The sequence below is a fragment of the Embiotoca jacksoni genome, unplaced genomic scaffold, assembly GCF_022577435.1.
Source record: "Embiotoca jacksoni isolate LCO1_2020_lvr unplaced genomic scaffold, fEmbJac1.0.p SCAF_37, whole genome shotgun sequence".
Taxonomy (NCBI): domain Eukaryota; kingdom Metazoa; phylum Chordata; class Actinopteri; family Embiotocidae; genus Embiotoca; species Embiotoca jacksoni.
The window spans coordinates 1,921,456-1,942,990 of NW_027185389.1; the positions used below are offsets into that span (position 1 = coordinate 1,921,456).

Sequence of the window (21,535 nt, forward strand, 5' to 3'; positions counted from 1 at the left end):
CATTTATATTTCTCGATGCTAATTAGTTACTTTAGTTGTAAACAAATCAAGATCTGTACATACAAAACAAATGCAGAGAAGGAGGACCCGCTTCCCAAGTAGATATTAAGGTCTCATTCTAAGGTAATAAAAACAGCGATTCTTCATTTCAGGTGATTATACACTAATTCAAACATAATTCTGAGTATTATATTTCATTTCTGCCAATGGATCCACCCCTAAATCTTACAAACTAAACATTTAATGACTTTACCTTTATAAAAAACAAATCTACAAGTACCTCAAAATAGTACTTAAATGTATACTTTAAGTAATGTTATGGGGTGGAGTACAACAGGACCCAAATGCAGGCTCACAGACTAGGGTATCACTTCAAAAATACAGTCTTTATTCCAACAAACAAACAAAAGGTGGCACCTACAGCATCCACTTGCTTCCAAGTCGGGAGGGCAACTCAACCGACTGATCCAGGGAGACGCAGCCGGCAGGACAGCGGACAGAACCGCTGGAAAAACAGAGTCTATATTTTCTGAGTCAAGAGGGCAACTCGACCGACTGGTGACTCCGACAGGTAGCTCTGCAGCTGGAACAGGAGTAGGAGGAACGGGAACGGGACGGATGGGTGACTGGCAGTCCTCGCGGTGATCCACAGGCACTCGCAGTGTCCAGCCGTCTCTAGTTGTATCTAGTAGTAGTAATGCACCGACAACCAGAAGAGTGCAGGGGCAGGGTACATATAGTCCGGGGAGGTGATCATGGAAATGCCGCACACCTGGAGGTGGTGATCTGGTGTGAGTGGCTGCAGCTGCTGGGACCGGTGAGGGCGTGGCCATGGGAGTGAGGGGCGTGGCCATGGGAGGTGAGGAGCGGAGGATACAGAACACAAGCAGACAGGGGAATGAGGGGACACAGGAAGAGAGGTGATCGGGCTTAAAACAGGAAAACAGGAATCCTGACAAGTAAAGGTGGTGAATTTTGTTCCACAAATGGTGATTACTAAAAAATGTCCTTTAAGAGGGTAAAAAAAGGTTTGATAAGGAAAATTCGAGGGATCGTAACTTCAATTGCCAAATCTTTCGAATCTGATTGATTAATTGATAAATCCGGTACGACATGATGTCATACAAACGTAAGGACGCCATTATTACGGCTTGCTAAAACCGCAGCATGTCTCCGAGTGTCCTAATCCAACCTTAGATACAGTATTATACTCCAACAGGAGCAGCTGGAGAACACAGTTCCTCAACAACGGTCTCTCCTCATCTCTGTTACACTCTACGAGCTGCAGAAAAATACATCGAGGAGATAAATTGTCTTCGGCGCTTTTTTTCTTTTTGTGAAGAGATAAGAAAGCTTGAATTTGTCTGAAAAAAATTAGGTATGCCTAGAAATGAGGGGCAGACACGGCCTGCCTGATGGTGTACCTTTAATATTTCTCTTACGGTGGCAGATACCCATTATCATAGCCGCATGAAAAATAAGAGGAGGTAGAGGTGGGAATGACTAATGGAAGACGGGAGGGGAGGCTGAAAAAACAAACTATAAAATATTCATGAAGCCTCCTCGTGGTCGCTCGCCGAGTACAAACAGGGAAGACAGACCAAAACTCCAATTCACTTTTAATTACCGCGCTTCATAAGCAACTTACTATTAATGCCCCCCCCCCCCCACACACACACACACCACCTCCCACTCCCCCCCACCCCGTCCTACGCAAAAGGCTCTGGGTAGAAAACTCTTGCAAATGTTGCTCGGCAGCGCTCAGAGCTTGGAGAAATCTTGAAAGAAATGGAGACATCATAGCACTTAATGAGCTTCATGTGCAGTTTGGCCAGAGCGATTTACCATTTTTGGCATTATTTACAGCCGGGAGTCGTGCTGATGCACGGCCTTCGTGAGGACAATCAAATCGGTATCAGAATGCAGAAAAGAGTTGTGACAGCAAAATCGGGGAATGGTCTCTGCTATTGAGCAGTTGAGCGTACACAGTATTCGTCTCCGGGGAGGCTTCGGGCATTAAGGAACAATGGGATGTGGGTTTATCTCACCACAGATCAATGGCACGCGTGACAGTGCCGAGCATTTGTCAAACTGCGGGCGATATCAAGTCGTAGGGCGTAGAGACTGTTTTTTTTTTTAACTTCACCCAGTGCTGCATCTTGGCTCAAATCTCTGTGACGAGCTAAAAAAATAATGTTTGAATAATCTCTCGTTCTTCCTTATTTCCACCTTTTTTTTTACAAGCTCATGGTTGTATTGTGTTATTCCCATCAGAAGGTGGCGGTAATGTGCCTAAAAGCTTTTTGCCAGCAGCCATTAAGCAACATGAGGAGAAGAAGAACACATTGCTACCAGGCTCCGGAGGTTTGCAGGTAAAACTGGGTGGCGCTGTGAGATTAAAATTTCACAGTGGAAATAGCAGAAACACGCGACTACAGCCATCAGAAGGTTCTGAGTGGAACTCCTTCAAACATGATAAATAATCGAATAGTTGCTTACGAATTTTGAATTGTAAGTAGTATCAGTACTAGGACCATACATAGCAGTTATTAAAAGATTGCTGAACGTGGCACCTTCAAAAGAGTGTTAGAGGCCGCCTGGTACCACTTTTACTCAAATTCTTAAGACAGATTCAGTGCCATCAACATTTAGTGATTCATTGTTATACGGCTGTTATTCGGTCTCCAATTTACAGTTTTGATTTTATACATTTTTGCTGAAGGTTTTCAAATCGCACCCTGGCCTGGTGATCTAGACACAGCGGTAGATCTGACATCTGACACGATCTGATTGGGAACCCGAGGACAGTACGTCCCGCCCACCGATTCGCAGAAATCTCACTTCACCACAGGCCTGTCAATCAAACAGACACGCCCCCAAACATGCTGCTTTTTGAGGCCTTAACATGACCGACTTTAGGCGAAGGCCGATTACAACTTTGACAGTTCGTCGGTCCATCGCAGAATTAGAATCACAGATTTAACCTACCATGCGTGTCTTTGCGTAAACTCAGGGCGAACATGCAAACTCCTCGGCTGAGGTTCGAACCCTGAACCTTCCTAATGTGAGGCAACAGTGCGTCTTTATTTTCATCATCTAATTTTTCTTTGTCGACAAAAATGTAAAATGTCCCTTGTTGGGTCTGCCTCCTCCATATGCCTCCAACGAGTTTATTTTGTCGTGGTTTTTCGATGACGTACTTAATGCTGCATACAGAGGGGTTCTTGCCTGAGGGAACGATAATTAATCGCTTGGGGGCATTTTAAGTGGAAATAGCGTCACAAATACACGTCCATCGACTTCCACTGTACTTGAGTGGAGGCAAAAGTGTCAAAGATGACATCCCACGACCTTAAAACCAGATTAGACACTGTCAGTTAATTCAAGTTATTCTGGTTCCTGGCTTTCAGCATTTTTTTTCAGTCCATTTCTTACAATATTACAAATACTGACGTTCGGTACTGCTGACTGTTTTCTGAAGCATACCCCACGATTTTGGTTTATTGAATGCATTTTTCATGCAGAAACTAATTTCCATTTGCTTCTCTGCAGTATGAAAATCAACTTACAGAGACTTACAGTGAGTAATCCATCACAGGGAACAGGGAGCAAGGTTTGGTTTGGGGTTTTGTCAAAGTTACCTTCCCATTGCATGGTAATACAATACCGACTATTCAAATCTGTCCATACTTACAACAGCAACAATGCTGCAATTTTGACTGCAATAAAAGCAGACATTGTGTTCACCGTGATGGATTTCTTAACTCATGCGAGTTTCAAATCTCAAGTTTGGCCGTGGGATTTCCATAGTGTCGTGAAATGAATGGAAAAAACAATTGCTGCTGAGGTAGGAGAAAGACATTCGCCATTTAAAAAAAAAAAAAAAAGGTTTTCGTTGAAAACAAGTAAGCGCCGACAATCAGACGAGGGCTTATTGATGAGAGCAAACCACTCAATCATCTTGAAATCGTTTTTCAAAGAAGATTGCAGCATCTACAAAGAAACAAAAATTAGCTGAAGATAGTTTGACTGCAGGAAAACAGACATTAATGATGGTAAAAACAGGAAAACAGCACATGGAGCTTTTTTTTTTACACATAAAAACACTATGAATCTGAACGATATGCTGTATTGACTTATACAACATGCTATAATTCTACAAAGATTCTGTTTTAAAGGATACGATACCGACTGGAATTTTTTTTGGATTTTGTGTTGGTGTACTTGTCGCTTTGATTCCTCCAAATGATGGGGTTTCTGTTTCAGCTTTTATGAGCAGCCTCAGGCCACTTCTGTGCACACATACTTTCTAATTAGAACTAACAAAGGTATGTGGTGGAAATCAATTCTATTTAACTTCAGACCAGGATTCTAGAATCAAGGAGAAACTAACGCGAGCATTAAAGATGCCCCTAAAAGAATCCCCCTTTTTTTTTTTAAAACAGTTTTAAATATTCAGACCCGATTTATGGTTTTACTGAAGGCCTGCTGGGAAAATGTGCTGCTTTTCTTTAGCATTTACTCAGACAGACTGTGTGCGGTTTGTTGCTGGTTTAGTTCTTGAATAGGCTTTGTTTTCCTTTTGTCTCGACAGCCTGTAGACCCGCAACTTCACTCCAATCTATTAAAGGTCTTGGAATTGATTTGGACCTGATAAAGTTGGTCTTCACGCCGGTGTGAATAGCCCAGGGGAGCTCAAAGATGTGACATGTTGTACAAACAAGTTGTGGACAGGATATTGGTCAAACCTGCGTTTTGTGTTCTTTTGGCCACTAGGGGGCAGCATAGAACGCTATAAACATACAGTTGTAAGCGAAAGTTTGGGCCCCGTGTTTTGTTGATATACGACATTAAAAGAGGGTCTTTCCAAAGGCTTCAGCTCACGATTCTTGAAGTAGTTCAGGTGGAAGTTTTGAAGTCCACTTTGGATCATTGTCCTGATTTCAAAGCAAGCTTCTTTATGTGTTCCCTTCCTTGAGTGACTGATGTACATTTTCATCCAGAGTTGGCTGATATTTACTGGAATCAATTCTTCCCTCTATCCGTGAAGTGTTTCCTGTGCCACTGGCTGCTATGCAACCCCCAAAGAACAACATTTCCATCCCATAATTAACAGATGACAAGATAACTTTGGTGCTTGTGGCCAAAGAGCTCCTTTTGAACATCATCTGTCCACAACACCTGTTTCCAAAACCACTCTGGCTTATCTGTTGACTTTTGTGATGAGCTAGCATGCAGTGTGTGTTTCTGATTACTCTGCCATGTAGACACTATTTGAGCTGCACACCACCATTCCTGTGTCAGTTAAACCTTCCTGAAGGTCCTACCAAAGTCATATGACCCATCAAACGTTTCTTGCTCTTTCAGATTTGGACTTCCACAGTTCACCTTAACTGACATTTCTTTGTCCTTTAAAACACTGAAAATGTAGGTTTGCAGGCCTTGTATATAGACTGTATATAAAAATGGACAAAGACTCCTCTGGAAAATGAAGCCAATGCCCAATAATACCCTTACGGCGCAATACCACTGAGGGCCACTAGGAGCTGGCTTTGAAAAACTTCTGTCTCAAATTGACATTAGGCCTAGAAGAGAGGTGTGGTTGGGGAATGTGCCTGGTTTGATTGACAGGCCTCGGGTGCAGCTGGGGTTCCAGCATAGGTGGGCGGGGCATAGTATCCTCCATTTTCAGTCAGATCCACCACTCGCTCCTCTCCAGGTCGTCCAAATATGGTTACTTCTGGTTCCAGAAAAACCAAGACATTTACGCAAAATTTTTGATATGACTTATTGGACCTAAAATAATCCATTAAGGCCTAAAAATTCAGAATTTTCAGAGCCTTAAGTAGTAGGCCAGACTTTTGCAAAGGCCACAATTACTGAAAGATACTAAACCACTTTGTAGAGTGAGGGGAGTCAATTTAGGATAAAACTTCACAAGCGCTCCCTTTCACATTGCACCTAATCATTACCTCCAGTATAAATAGAACTACAACAATTTCTGCATATTTTAAAAGCCTATCATCTCTGTTAAAGGTTAAAATTCCCAAAACAAATCCCCAGTTAACGGCATCAATACTTTGGTTCATTCAGTTTCATAGTTCCCTCTGGATTATTGTAATCAGTGCGGATTAAATCCCATTCAACAGAAAAGAAGTGATTCCCGATTGAACGAGATCATCTCTGGATTACCACATTTTCACACTTCAAATGCACCTCACGGCTCCTGCAGTGAAAAAAAAAATATTGTCGAGATGATGCGGTTTACATCGAGTTTTTTTTGTATTTTATTTTTTGAACAGGTGTCGAGTGTGAAAAGGCCTGATGAAAAGCTCTCTAGTGACTAAGTGCCTCCAGAACTGCTCAGCGAACCCTCCTGTCTGGTGTTTTTTTCGTATGCTCAAACACAGTTGAGTCACAGTTCGGTGTTGTAGCTCATATTTGCTTTTAATTTATTTTTTAAACCGCCCGGGTAGAAAACGTGTTCCATGTTTATTTGAACACCTGTCTTTAGACAGTTTACGATCACAGCTATCAGTGGTAAATGCTCAGTAGGTTATATCGAGCTTAGATCAAGAATTCATTTGGTTACGAAAAGACGCGCGGTGAAACTCTGGGACGATGACAACCAATCAGCTCGTCTCTGCGGGCCAAGACGTCTCTGCGGGTAGACAGTAGAAGAAAAATGGCGCATCAGTTTCCTTCAAAAAAGGAGCCCAAACGCCATCGCTGCCTTTTATCTGTTGCATTTGGCAAACACGGGAGTGTTTTTCCTCCTAAGGGAGATCTTCATGAGGTAAATGGGAAGCGTGAGTTCCATTACCAAAACACGACTGCGCAGTATGAGCAGTTGTTTACCTCAAGTTTTTTTTGTCACTTATTACGGCTCAGAATTAAAGTTTCCACCTGGTAGCTGAGCCAAGGAATTCGGCGGCAGAACGTTTTAATTGCTTTTCTGATTCTTTAACAGACGTTTACACAACCACGCACCATCAAATTTTGAGCAGCAATTAAGATCTACGTGTACAGCCCCTGCATTACTTCAGCACAATTAGTGTATTTATATCGCATAGTTTGCAAAGTGCTCCTCTTCTAAGTTTCCCGTGTTGTATGAATTCAGAGTTCCATTTTCTTTTCTTTTTTGGCTAGGTCTATGTGGATACTGATACCGTGAAAGTGTCCAAACATGTAGAAACTCAGCCTGTATTCAAGTACCAACTGTCCAACCCCAGTATCACGGCAAAGCGTGAAATAGACACGCCCGGCCACGACAGCAAAACGTGAGATAGCTACACTTGGCGACGTTTAGGCGTGATTGACTTATTTTGCTGCAGTCAAACCAGCGTGTTTGCTAATGGTTTCGTTATCCTGTAAGTCACACGGTTAAAACGGTGCAGAAGGTTTTCATTTTCCTAGAAATCGCTTCAGGCAAAAGCGTGTAACTGTCACGCTTAGACATCACCAAGCGTAGCTATGCCAACACTTTGCTGTGGTGGACGGGCGAGTCTGTTTGCCGTGATACCGGGTTGCCCGTTTGGACTTCCATAAGTAAGTGATGTCACAAACCCACGCTCATGTCATATGTTTGCCCTCAGCACACTCTCCAACTTTTAATGTGGAAGAGAACTCTTGACTGGCCATTCCATCACAGAGCCAGCAAACAACAAGAGGAGATTTAAAACGACTACGAGATGCGTTTTTGATGCTTAAAAACTATACAAATATTTTCTTATGAATAGCAAGACTGCAAATAAAGCATCAGAAACATGTAGAACAAAGAACCTCCTCAAATATTGAAGTGTTTGTCTCCCACCAACAAGAATCGAGTTTTTACTTGACCAAACTTTACTAAAACTCATTCACAGATCTCAAACCAGAAAGTGTTTGTGTCCTTCATGACGGCAATGACGGCCAACCTTATTTTGTTTTTCAAGGTATTAAGATCTGTGGAAACATCCACACCAACAAAAACAGATGCTACTAGCAATAAAACCCCCAATTAAGATGCATTTCCTTCCCAGACACACAATAATGTGCTTCCAATGTTCTGTTCCCATCATGAGTGTGCTCATTTCCAGCTGAAATAGTAGCATAACAGTAGGCGCATAACCCCCGCCAAGGTAATGGCCGTTCTGAAAAACCTGACTTTTTTTTTTTACCGGGACTAAAAGAGCACAGCTTGATTTGCCAAGGTCAAAAATGGCCGCCAATCTTTGAGATTCTTTTCAATGTTCATTTGGCATTTAACCAAAGAGAAACCAGACCAGAAACGTCTTGCATTCAACTTCGAGGAACGTCGATGACTCATGTTTCGAAAAAACGCTGCAGCGGTGGCTCTTATTATTATTTTTAAAAAAGTTTTTTTTTTTAAGGCGTCTTTATTGCGTCGTCAGCCCTTTTTTTTTTCTCTTGTTCTGCTATTTACTGTTAAGGAAGAATTAACTGTAGTGGAGAGACAGCGGTGATGACGGGGATTAGCTGAATTTACGCTCCCAGATGTTTGTCTGGAAGTGAGTAATCACCGACGAAGCGTGCACTCCGAGATGCCGATCCTGAGGGGAGGTAAAGCCAAAGACGGGGGAGGAGCTCGGCATTTCTGGAAAAGAAAAACTAAAAAAGCAGGGGAGTCTTTGATGGGATTACAGTCAAGAGACAAACACCGGGAGGAAAAAAAAAAAACAAGCAGGGAGGCTTTATCTTTGCATTTTCTCGGAGACCACAGAGCTCGCTTTGTACACCTGGTAATTTGTTGATATAAAAACCCACATCTTTTGGCAAGTAATTATAGCCCTTCCATCACTTTCCTGCAGACCGCTCCACATCTCTGTTAGCTTAAAAGCTCTTTTGGGAATCCTCGTCAGAATGTATTTAAATTCTATTAACCCAAATCACGTATCGGGGCTTCAACAAAATTGTTGGGTTTTTTTCGAGAAGAAAAAAAAAGAAAAAAGGAACTAACTAAATAATTACACACACCTAAATGCCAAATCCTATCCGGCCTTGCCAAGTGAAGCCCTGCTCGCTCTGATCCAAACCTCCCCCCCCCCCCCCCCCCCACCAACGCTCGTAGCTTTTGCTCTCCGGAGCCCCCCCCCACCCCCCCCCCACCCCCCCCCCCCCCCCCCAAAAAAAAAGATGGAGGGGGGCGGGGGGGGAGGGCAAAGAAAAAAACCGTCAGGGATGATAGAGTTCCCGCTGTGCCGTCGATGTTCTATTCTGCTGGGGCCCCCAGCTGTCTCCTCTCGGTTGATCTGAGCCCCCCCCCCCCCAGCTGGGGCGACCACCAGGCTGCTGTTATCAAAAGCCGTCTGATGTCTCGCGCGGTCGGGACTATAGAGAGGGCCTATACATGTCCTTTTGTGAATATGTCCCTTCAGTCGTCATTTAAATGAGACGTGTGCGCCGCATGCTAATCTTTTCCGCATTCATCCGGGCCGGCGTGGCAGATAACGCTTTAAAAGCCGCTTCGCTGACACAAAATCATGTATTGAGTGCTTTTAAGCGATGCCGGGGAGAGACTAATGAAACGGCGCGGCGGGCCTATTAAAGCGTGGGCCCGTAGCTTCCTGAACCTGCGGGGAAATGTGACGGGGGATTTGGGGGAATGCTGGGGTGAGAACTTCGTACGGGCCATCAGCCGGTCTGTGGAGGTGACAGCCACGGGCATTTTAACACGTGGCGATTCCCCAAAGGACAAATATTGCTGATTTCCGGCCACGTCAGTCTTTGTATGTCACCCGAAAAAAACAAACACGTTTTTGAGTCGTATTAAGAACATGACGAACACGAGCGACAACAAACGACGACGTCGCCGGTCGGTTTGTGACCGGCCGTTATGAAGACTCGATATTGGTCGGCGCCCTCTTGCCAGTTTTGGATGATTTGTTTGGACGAGCTGGAGGAGGAGGAGCAAGAGGTGGATCTGACTCTACGATTCTACGTCCCGCCCCCACCGATAGGCGTAACCTGATTGCACCACAGGCCTGTCAATCAAACAGACACGCCCCGCCCTCAAAAACCCAGCTTTTTGAAGCTTATTTTCTGGTTAATGACGGGATTATTTTCAGATGTACCTCCAGAAAACTAAGATTAACTAACAACCCCGAAATAACCGGTGAAAAATGTTTATGGACTTCGAATTGAATGAGACGAGTTGAATGGGAGTCTATGGAGCCGGAGGTGTTTTTGGAGCCGACCTCTAGTGGCACTCGCTGGTATTGCAGCTACCGGAAGCTATGTCCACTTTTATTATCCAAGCTATGCCTGAACATCCTCCACATTTATGAGACTTATACTGACATGGATCATATTATGTTTTGTATGGAGCACATGTACCCCGGCTATTCATACGTCGTCCTCCCACAGCAGGTTCGTGAGATGACAGCTATAGTGAGACCTCAGCAGTGACCCCCTGCTGAGTCTGCCTGTAGTTGTCTCTCACTCACAGAGTGCAGTGAGCAGTGGGAGGGTTCGAACAGTGAGACCTGTGTGTGTGTGTGTGTGTGTGTGTGTGTGTGTGTGTGTGTGTGTGTGTGTGTGTGTGTGTGTTGTACAGCCTGAGATAGACTTTTTTAAGGAACACGGGGCATCTGAAATTAATTACAGCACATTTTCTTCTTCGCCTGCGGCACCCCTCCCCGCTGGTGCGCGTGTCTAAAATGCAGCAACAATCAATTATTGACATGTTGACATATACGCAGAATTCGAATGTTCTGGCTGGTTTATGGAGCTGATATTTAATTCATATTTTATTGACTTTTTTTTTTTTTTTTTTCAATTTAAATGGTTTATTTGTATGAAACTTGATTCTTGTTCTCTGTTATTTGTTCTTTTCTATGACATTGTGAATATTATTTGAATCTATAAGAATGTAGTACTTTTGATCGTATGTTTTAAACTTTAATCTAACCAGTGCAAAGTAACCACGGAGGACAGTAGGGTGAGAGGCCAGACATTCGCACATGAAAGTTGTAAAAATAGCAGAATAAAGACGAAATTAAAAAACAAAACCATTTTACAAAACACTGTTTTGTAACTTTTATGACATGTTTTTGTGTTTTATGAAATGTTTTGGTGTTCTGTGAAATGTTTTTAAATGTCGTTGCGTTTTGTGAAATTTGTTCGTGTTTTATGAAATGTTTTTGCATTTTGTGAAATGTTTTTGCATTTTGTAAAATGTTTTTGCGCTTTCTGAAATTTTGTTGCGTTTTGACCCTCACGGCCACCGTACGAAACTTTACTTAATTCTATTCATACCACTGCAAAACAATCCGGATCAACTCTGTTTTTTGATTATTATTTTTGATTGAACACATGCTGAACATACACTATGATAACTGTGTTGTTATATGACAAAGATTCTGCAGACATAATTTTGGCCTGACTTACAGTAACTTGAACAGCTCTAAAGAGGATGTATTTCCCCGTGGCTATGACTACATCCTGGCACTTCCCACTCATGCGCACAGAGCTTCTCCCACAGGAGAAGCGTCCGTCTGGCTCCAACACCACAGCAGCCCCTTTTGTAGACAAGGTTTACTTTTTAAAGTGGCAGTGGGTTGAAGTTGTCCTTCATTGGCTGCCAGAATTAAAGCAACAATCAGCAGCTGGTCGCGCTCGGTCGGTCGGTGTCCTCCCGGCGTACGCCCACAAAAACCCATTCGAGGCAAAGGTCACGCAGACTTTTGTTCCTGCCTACTTTCAGACTTCTCTATTGCATATCTCTTGTGTTGGGTCTGTTATGCTGACAGTAGTCTTGTGAATGGTTCTCATCCTCAGGTCTCTCTTTTGGAAATGAGATCTTAATCTAAATGAGACCGGCTGATTAGATGAGGATTAAACAAAATCAAATATGTGAGGAAATATGAGGGGAAAAAAGCATTTAAAAATAAGCTACTCTTTATACTGTGGATGTTTTAAGGAGAGGTCGAGCCTGTATGTCTCGGCTCTCTCTGCTCTCCCCTCACTCCAACCGGTTGAAGCAGATGTCCGCCCGCCTCTGAGCTTAGTTATGTCGGAGGTTTCTTCCTGTTAAAAGGGAGTTTTTCCTTCCCTCTGTCGGATATGTCGTTTTAAGGACTTTACTGTGTTAAATATCTTAAAATAACCTGTATTGTGATGTGGGTGCTATATAAGTAAAATTTAAATCAATTACATTTTGCCATTTTAAATAAAGGCATTTATAATTTTTCACCAACCTGAAAATGGACTGAAACCATTCATTCATATGAAATTTGCTGGGTACATATGCTAAAAAAAACAACTCATTGGGCTTCTTCATGGTTCCCCATTAGATTAGGCAACAGAGAAAGTGCACAAGAACATGATATATATAGATAGAAGTAAAAGAACAAGTCTGTTCTCGACTTTCCAAAAGTTACTGGCCTGATAATAACAACAGTCAGAAAAATGTATGCACTGTTATATCAGTACGGGGAAAATGGGAAAACAAACTGTCCATTGCGTGATTAGTTTGTTGTTTATAGCAAATGTTTAAGGACCACAGCAGATATCAACATCAGCGTTCATTTGCAGCCGAGCCGCCTCTTCTTCTGCTGCTGCTCACATCAACGTTAGCTCGAGAGACGCCCTCCTCTGAAGCCCGAGATCCGCGGAAACGAGGCAAGCCAACAAAACCACTTAAAGTATCATCAATTAAGGTGCATTAAAGGATAAAATCCATGACGCAGCCTTGAGGCCTCGAGCTCCGCTTTCACACTCTATACCGTTTGCTCGAAAGGCGAGAAGGCCTTCGCGCCGCTAATCGAGACTGGCACTACGTCGAGACATTTCCTCCATGTGGGAAACGGATACAGTAGAAACGAGACACATTATTGGCCCCCCGCGCCTCCTCGAGCAGGGCGTCCGAGAAGACATTAGTCCAAAGTTAGGTTGAAAGGCTCTGTATGTAAACCAGCGGCCAGGTGCGTAAAACCGCAGGACGGTCGTTACGCCGAGGCTCGTTTTCCCTCCTCTGAACGGCTGGTCGACCGACACCGCCGCTACCCCCGGACGCGCGAGGCGGTTTTCGGCCGCACGCCGGGCTCAATCGAATGAGCTGCAAACACGCACAAAAGGAGAATATCACAATGCTCTGAATAGTAAACCCAATTCCCCGACTGTAAATTGACAGAGAGTAATCCCACCAATTCCGCAGAAAGATTAATGCAACAGTTCTGTGGCATACTAAGTCTGCGCTGTTATTTACTGAACCGCGAGAGCCCGCGAATTACTGCCCGACTTATGAGAGGGAAATCAGGTTACTTTCGGCATGAGGAATATATTCAATCACTGACCTTTCGAGCTAAAAAAAAAAAAAAAGGGAGAGAAAGGGGGGAGCTACACTATCCTCCCATTCAAATGAACCTGTAATGGAGAGCCATGCATAAATGATGGATGAGATCTGCACTGAATCTCGCTGCTACAGAGGCTGTTGTTCATGGGATTTCTGATTTTTTTTTTTTTTGCTATCGCAAGAAGGCAGTGCATCATCCTTTCACTGGTACCGATGCGCCGAGAAAAAAGGAAGAAGAACGGCATTCAAACGGTAACGACCGGTCGTATCTATCACCCACTGAGGAACAATGCACGGGTCAACAATGTGACGTGATTAAAGATTCTCTCACGGCATCAACTAAACGTCGAAAAACGTATCTTTGTTCGTCGCAATTATGCATTTTCAAGTGTTTTACAGGAAAACTTAAATTAAACTTCATTCAATACGCATGGAACTGAATTTTCAGATAGGCCCCGCCTCTAGCTCCGCCCACAACGCTCACCTGCAGCTCAAGCTCACCTGCCCGCCTTCGATTCTGCTCATGAGCTTCGAGCTTTTCTGTTTTGTTAACTACCGTATACGCCACACGAGGATACTGTCAGTGCGAGAAGGCTCGACTGCCACTGTTCATCAGTGTCGAGGACACTTCGGCGTGTCGACGGGAGGAGGTTGAACCCCCCAACCCTTCGATTAGCAAATAATCTACCATCTGACATGCCGATGTAATCGAAAAGCGATACTAAAGAAAGCAAAAGCTACGAAAATAAAACCCGAAATTATAGCAAATTATAGTTTTCCTTTAACAGCTTCTGGAACCTTTGCTTCACACAAAACTTTGACTAAACTACTAAAACTAAAGAGCTTCTACAATGACCTGAGGAATGGAGGATCACAGTCACAGCTGGGTCAAACCTCTTACTGTCCGGTATTTAAGAAAGAATAAAGGTCACCCATCTAAAAAAAAAAAACTGCATATCTTCCGGGAAAAAAAAAGCTACAAAAAGCAAAGTTCCTATTCGGACTGTAATGAATGAGTTTGAGAACCGTAGCGTCGGGTATTTAACACGGTAAACAGCGCGATACAAAACCCCCGTTTCTGCTGCGGCACACGAGCCGCCAGCCCCGGCAAGAGGAACGAGACGGCGAGTCAGCGAGAACACCCGGTGTGCCCCGCGGACAATAGTTTGGCAGCGGACCAAGGTGCTAATTAAGTGGTCCCGTACAACGTTAAATACAGAAGCCCTCTGCAAAGGTGAGGAGCTGGCCAATAACTCCCGAGAACAAGGTCAATGTGCTCAACACGATCTCTCTTCATTCCACCCTGCTGGACACGCCGGATAATCTCATGCATCTTTAATTCTGTTGTACTTCGCTCAGACTGAGGGAAATAGATTGGATGTAGGAACACCGGAGCAGCGAGGGAGGTAGAGGGAGCGCACACACACACACACGCACACGCACACGCACACACACACACACACACGCGCACGCACACGCACACACACACACACACGCACGCACACACACACACACACACACACACACACACCGCAGAGCAATAAACATACAGAAAACACTCTACGTGTTATAGATAGACAGACAGACAGACAGACAGACAGACAGACAGACAGATAGATAGATAGATAGATAGATAGATAGATACTTTATTAATCCTACAAGGAGAATTTTTTTTAATGTCGTCAGCCGTATCATCGCACAGCCAACCGCTAATTACTTCTGTAAACAATCACACAATCGAGTAAACACAACTGCACTTCACTGCAGCTCTGAGACCCCCCCCCCTTTTTTTTTCTTCTTTCATTTTTTAATACAAGACTCATTCTCGTTTAAGTGCAGATTTGATTTTTTTTTTTTTTTTCTCTTCATCTTTCATAACACAGAAGCACTCAATATATTTCTGTACTCCGATGCTTCATCAAAAACTCAACACATTGAGAGGTTTTATTTGTGAAGACGAGCTGCATTTCGCTCCTTTTTTTTTTTTTTTTTTTTACCTCACGAGTACCTGGTAATGGCTGTGTGATTTAGTCCCTTCAGGATTTCGCGGAGTGATTGTTGCAATCAAAGGTGCTTGATTTTTGCAGCAGATTTTCTCAGAAATTGCGACGTAATTTGCAGAGTTTTAAGTGAGGTTTTATTTTTGGCGTAAATTTGCGGGAATTCAAAAAATTAATTGCAGGTTGAGAAAGAGATATGCGATTTTTTTTTTTTTTAAAGCAAAAATCATGCTGTGCATTACAGAAATATTATCCTTCTAATCTTTATGCATGTATCTTTTATTTATTTATTGAAAAACCACAGGAGTAAGAGTTTAAAAAAAACTAAATCATAAAAGTGACGTAACTTTACAGAACAGACAGTCTGTGACTGTAATATAGAGTACGACTACTTCAGCTGTCAAAATAAAGGCTTTAGATGATGTTTAATTCATGAGTACTAACACTGAAATATCTGATCTTACAAATTTTGTGCCGAGATTCACGACTTCCTGGCGATGAATCCTACCAACTTTCCCTCCAGCACCACCGACTGGTTAACATTTGGATTTGGTCAAATTCTGCATCTCGGTGACTATTGGATGGATTGCCAACAAACGTGTATAAAATGCCCATTCGTCATGATGAGGACTAATTCAAATGACGCAGCGCTACCAGAAGCTCAATATTGTCACTTATTCGATGACATATCTCTGCATCTAGTCGATTTTAACAAGACAGATCAAGTGCTTTGTTCCAACCACAGACTATATAAAAGTGGACGTAGCTTTAAAGGTCTAAAAAACGAGGGCGATGCAGAAGTGGCTTAAGCTGCAATACCACCGAGTGCCACTAGAGGTCGGCTCCAAAAAGCCTGCTGCTCCATAGACTCCCATTCAACTTCTCTCATCAAATTCTCAGTCAATAAAATTTCTCCACGAGTTACTTCAGTGTTGTTAGCTAAAGTTACTTCTTCTTATTAGTGTTCTGGCGTTCCATCTGAAAATAATCCCGTCATTAATTTTTCAATAAGCTTCAAAGAGCTGTGTTTATGGGGGCGTGGTCTGTTTGATTGACAGGCCTGCGGTGCAGTCATGTTACAGCTATCGGTGGGCGGGACGTAGTATTGTCTAATGACTCTCGGCTGTACTTTCTGTTCTGTGATAATTAGCAGATATTAAGCATGCTAACACACGTAGTCAAGACGGGGAACGTGGTAAATATTGTATATATTATAATATATTGTCAATGTTAGCGGGCTGATGTTAGCAGCTGGACCCGGAGACTTGTTTACATCGTTTCCTTTTTTTTTTCCCAGCATACCTTCTGACAACTCCCTCCGAATAAAACCGAATTTATCAGTGTTAATTAAAACTGGTTTGTGCGACCATCTTCACATAGCAATGGAACATTACCATCAGATAAAACCATTTTTGTACAGATGGTTGTACTAATTGGTGGGACAGGTTCTGCTCCCTGAATCTAAAAAAAGTCAATCTCAGGGAAGATTGCAATCACCCCCCCCCCCCCCTCCCCGGGGTCGACGGATAAGAAAACCGAAGCACACATCACTGACATATGAAATATGCATAATTTCAAGAGATAAGCCCAGGGAAAGATATCATTTGCGGGTTTTGGTGAGGAAGAAAGAAACAGAGAGGAGTAAGCTGCAAGAGAAGAACTCCAAGAAATATACTGTATGTGATTGGTGTTTGGTTTTTGATCAGCTGATGTAGGGCATGCAAGGAACATGTTCTGCATGAGGGGACCCAATGCATAAACAATGGGGCATGTCTTTGGACTAAAAAGGCCATGTCCATTATTTAAAAAAGCAACATTTCCTGTGGGTGTTTGGCATTTCGCTTCACTGAGGCTCCTGACATGGGAGAAATTAGTACTCCAGCCTATTTCTGCAACGTTTTGTTCTTCCTGTACGATTGTAAAACGATCGGTAAAAAAAAAAAAAAAAAAAAAATTCTCTATTCCGAGTCGAAGAGAGAGTTACAACCAGATTTTATGTTTATTGATGTCCTGCATCGCTAAAGCATTTCCCCTCCATCAAACTCCACTACCGGTAATACATTTGGACGTGGCATTACGCTTTTCTACGACTGGCCGGCCAACCACCGGAAAACTGGCGGTCGCATGGCCACAAGGCTGCAGTTTTACCCGTGCTGAAATGTTTTAGTGCAGCCATCTTCTAACATATGCCATTTGTTGGGGGTGGGAGGGCTTTCATTCAAAGTGCCTGGTAGTACCATGAGCGTGCATATATTTTCAGCATATGCGGACCCAGTGGGAATCCACCCTTAACCCCGGCTTTGTTAAAGCAGCGCTCTCCCCCTCAGAGCTACACAGTGTTTTACACCGACACAGTTCAAAAGTGTATCTAAAAGCACCGTCAGGAGTCTGTGCTATTTTGCAAAAGGTTTGTGAACGCGTATCGTTTAAGGCGACCCGTCGCCAGTCAGAAAGGTATTCTCTCCTATTTACGCTCCAGCTTTCGACACGAGATGTGACTGAACTGCAGAGCCGTAAACAGTTTTTCAGAAGAAGACGTCAGTGGGAAAACAATATTAACAATGTTTCCTCAACCTCAACATCAGATGAATGGTCAGAAGAAATGATCATTAAAACGTGTGTTACAATTACGAAGAAAAGCTGAACTTGCTTATTTTCTCAAGCTGCTTTCTCTCAACGTTCGAGGACGTGATTCCAAACTTCTTAAATGTTTCAAACGGCATTATTTTGTTGTGGTTTTTTTTGCCCGCTAGTTGCAGAGGAACAAGGCGTAAATGCAACACTGACATATTAACACTTTGCAAAGTTCATAAGGCTAAAACATTCGCCAAAGTCATGTTGGTGTGTTCGCCTGATGAATGTCCAACTTTTTACTGTTCTTTTAGCTCCGTTTTGTTCTCCACCAGCACCAAAATATTTGATTGCTCGGTGAAACAAAAGGCACATTTTCTTTTTTTATTCCTGACTGTTTTTGAGTGCTTTTTTTTTTCTTTTTTTTTTACGGCAGTAGTTGCGAGATAAATGCTCACTTTGACATAAAATGTTTTGTTTGGGGGGGGTTTCTTTAATTGGTTGCTAATTGCGGTAAGCTATAACCACATATTATCTCGGTACAGCCGAAGTGCCTTCCGACAGAGATGACCGTCCTCTCCCGAGTTCACGCGAGGTGAATCCGCCCCTTTCAAATCCTCCACGAAGTCGCCGCACGGCCATTACTTGAGCTTCGAGCGTCGTCCGATATCCGTCAACAAGAGCGAGAAAAGTGTTTGATTTACCTTTTCTGCGGTGGATTCTGTGCACAACTGCCGTGGCCCCCGCCATCAGCTCTCACTTACTTTGAACATACCTCAGTGATGCCATGAAATAGCTCTCCCCGGAGCTCATTTTATTAACTTGACAAATCTTCCGGCGTTCCACCGCATCATCACCCTTGATAATCTCCCAGCGTGAGAGATCGGGGCCAGGAATGATATTTCCATGCGAGGCACCGCGGTAGAAGGACTCTAATGGTATTAAATGATTCGTAACTCGGTTATCAATAGTAATGTCCCTCAGGAGGGGAGTTCATTGCCTCGGCTCTTTTGGCAGATGCTGCTGGAGGGTTGATGCTTGTGCGGCATGCGGTTTGCATATAGTCACAGAAGAAGAGTCAAAATAAAGATCTTGTTTAGTTTTTCTATTTATTCAAATATCCCAGGGTCCTTCCCTCCCAGGGCCGGCTCAACATGTCAGGGGGCTGGGGGCAAACGTGTTGTGTTGCCCCCCACATGAAACCATCTGGCCTGGAGCTCCAGAAATCAAACGCTGTTTTCTTGAATACCACCACGTTTGCTGCATGCCAGCTAGTTTGTGATAATTCAATTAAAGGTGGCGTTTCATTGTTATGTTTACAATTACAGCCGTCATAATATGCATAAGCTAAAATGAGAATATATTAGCAGTCTGGTTTTTTTTCTGGCACATTGCTTTGATTCTCTGCAAAAAGAAAAAAACAAAACGGACTTGATCACTGTGATGACCTGAATTGGTTTCTCCAGTCGTGAACATATTCTTTACTTGAAATGAGAATAGATTTTTTTTGTTTGCGTACGTTTGTGTTGAAAAATGAATAAAATGTTGGAAAGTAAAGCTGCTTGTTCGATTGTCACAGAACTGAAGGTGTAAAATTTTTTTTAATGAGTGAGATCGATGGATCTGACAGATCTGATCGGAAACCCAACGATACACCGTCCCGCCCACCGATAGCCGAAACCTGACTGGCCTGTCAATCAAACAGACACGCCCCCCCAAAAAACAGTCTTTTTGAAGCTTATTTATTCATTATTGCTGGAATTATTTTCAGATGGACCGCTGGTAAACTAATAAGAAAGAACAACTTTAGATAGCAAAACCGAGATAACTAATTTAATGAGACTAGTTGAATGGGAGTCTATGGAGCCGGAGGCTTTTTGGAGTCGACCTCTAGTGGCACTCGGTGGTATTGCAGCTGAAGACACTTCTGCATCAGCCACATTTTTAAGATCCGGAAGCTACGAACACTTTTATATACAGTATGTGGGTTCAACCCCCCCCCCCCCCTCTCCCCACACAGCAGCCAATAGGAGAGCTTCCTCTGGCCGAGCGTTCCTGCTGCCGTTCCGAAACGATCAGGGAACAGCCGAAGGTAATCATGTGGTCCATTTGTCTGTTTTCCCCTCAAACGGTCAACACATTACGTCGTACGAGCGAGCGCCACACACGGCGAGCTTCCTCCCCCTTTGCATTGAATATGTATGAATAACAAATGCAAACTCTCAGTATGAGCGCGCGAGAACAAGACAACGTTTTGATTGAAGGCAGGATCCACATCACCGGCAATGTGACACATTGGATGACGTGTTGGAAATAAGTGCATCCCTAGGAGCATATTGATGGGAAATATTTCTTCCTATCTGGAGAAAAGAAGAAGAAGGAGAAGAAAAAAAAAAAAAAAAAGGTTATCATTTTTATGCTGCTGCTATATTACATCCACAGTCTGGAGCGATGGGGGGGTGGGGCCTCATTGTGACAGTTTTGTCAGTTCACAAAAAGGAAAATCGTCAGAAAAGTAAATCATTCAGTCCGAAAACGATTCTTACTTGAATGCACTATCCCCCTTTTTTTAAATAACTTTACCATATCAGAAAATAAGACAGTCGCAATTGTCCAGGAATACTTTCCTTTAGGGTACATTTCTCTTTTACTTACAAAAGATCCCTTTTGTTGATAGCGAGGATTGAAGTGGGGGAAAAAACAGCAAACACCCGCAGGACCGGGATTTAATTTCCAACTTTGTTTAAGAAGAAGAAGAAGAAAGAAAAAAAACATGTTATGAATGTGCTGAGGTAATGCAATTTCAGCCAGCATATTTCAGTAGTATATAAAAAAAAAAAATCTAATTTCCAAGAGGTAGTTTTGTGCTCCTTTTATTGTGTACCGATCAATAAAAAGGTGCCGGTGCGGCTCCGGTGGCGCGGCGGCTCTTTACCGGAACAGGACGGGAGCTATTCACAAATATTAGGTATGAGTAAGCGGTTATGTCATGAATATAGAGCAGGCCTTGAGGCGGCGTGGTTGGGGAGGAGGTCGAGGGGCCTTGAAAAAGCAGTTTAGCATCTACAAAACATCATTTTTTTTTTTTGCCTCCCCCGAGAAGGTGACCCTCTGACGCGCGGCGAGGCCGATATATGACGCAGATTATCATCTTTATATGCTCAGTGTTCATGATTTGGAAAATAAGCCTCCCCTCTGTGTGTGTGTGTGTGTGTGTGCGGGGGGGGGGGGGGTTCGTTTTATGGACAATTCGTACACATCTTTTTTTGTAACACCGGGAGCAAATGATAGCATTATCCTGCCTCCTAACTGAGGTAATATCCGAGCGGTCGCTTAAAGCATTTAACAGCCGACAGCTGAGCCTTAGAAAAAAGAAAAAAAAAAAAAATGTATATACATTTTTGTTGTTGTTTTTTGCACACTAAAATAATATACGTAACGCTCCCTTATGAATAATGCAAAAAACAGCTCAAACGCACTTACGTTCCACTTTCGCTTAATTCAATTCCGGCTTGCGGAGTTAACTTTGCATTGTTTGTCTTTATCACCGTCTTTCCAAAAGGGGGTAAAAAAAACAAAAAAAACACAATAATAACGTTTTTTGGGGGGTAAAACAACATCAAAACAGCATAAAGCAGATTCTACGCTCTAATTTCCATAATCCATTTGA

General features: G+C 43.1%; 1 protein-coding gene across 2 annotated transcripts in view; it reads right to left on the bottom strand.

Moving 5' to 3' along the window:
* Positions 1–21,535, bottom strand: part of unc5db (unc-5 netrin receptor Db) — a 301,343-nt gene that overhangs the window by 190,869 nt on the left and 88,939 nt on the right. Inside the window, exon 1 of one of the 2 annotated variants that reach the window (XM_069166073.1) lies at positions 422–503. The exons of the other annotated variant lie outside the window; for it this stretch is intronic. The gene's annotated coding sequence lies outside the window, so the exon portion shown is untranslated. Of the gene's footprint in view, positions 1–421; positions 504–21,535 lie in introns of those variants that run through there. 2 annotated transcript variants of the gene reach the window in all.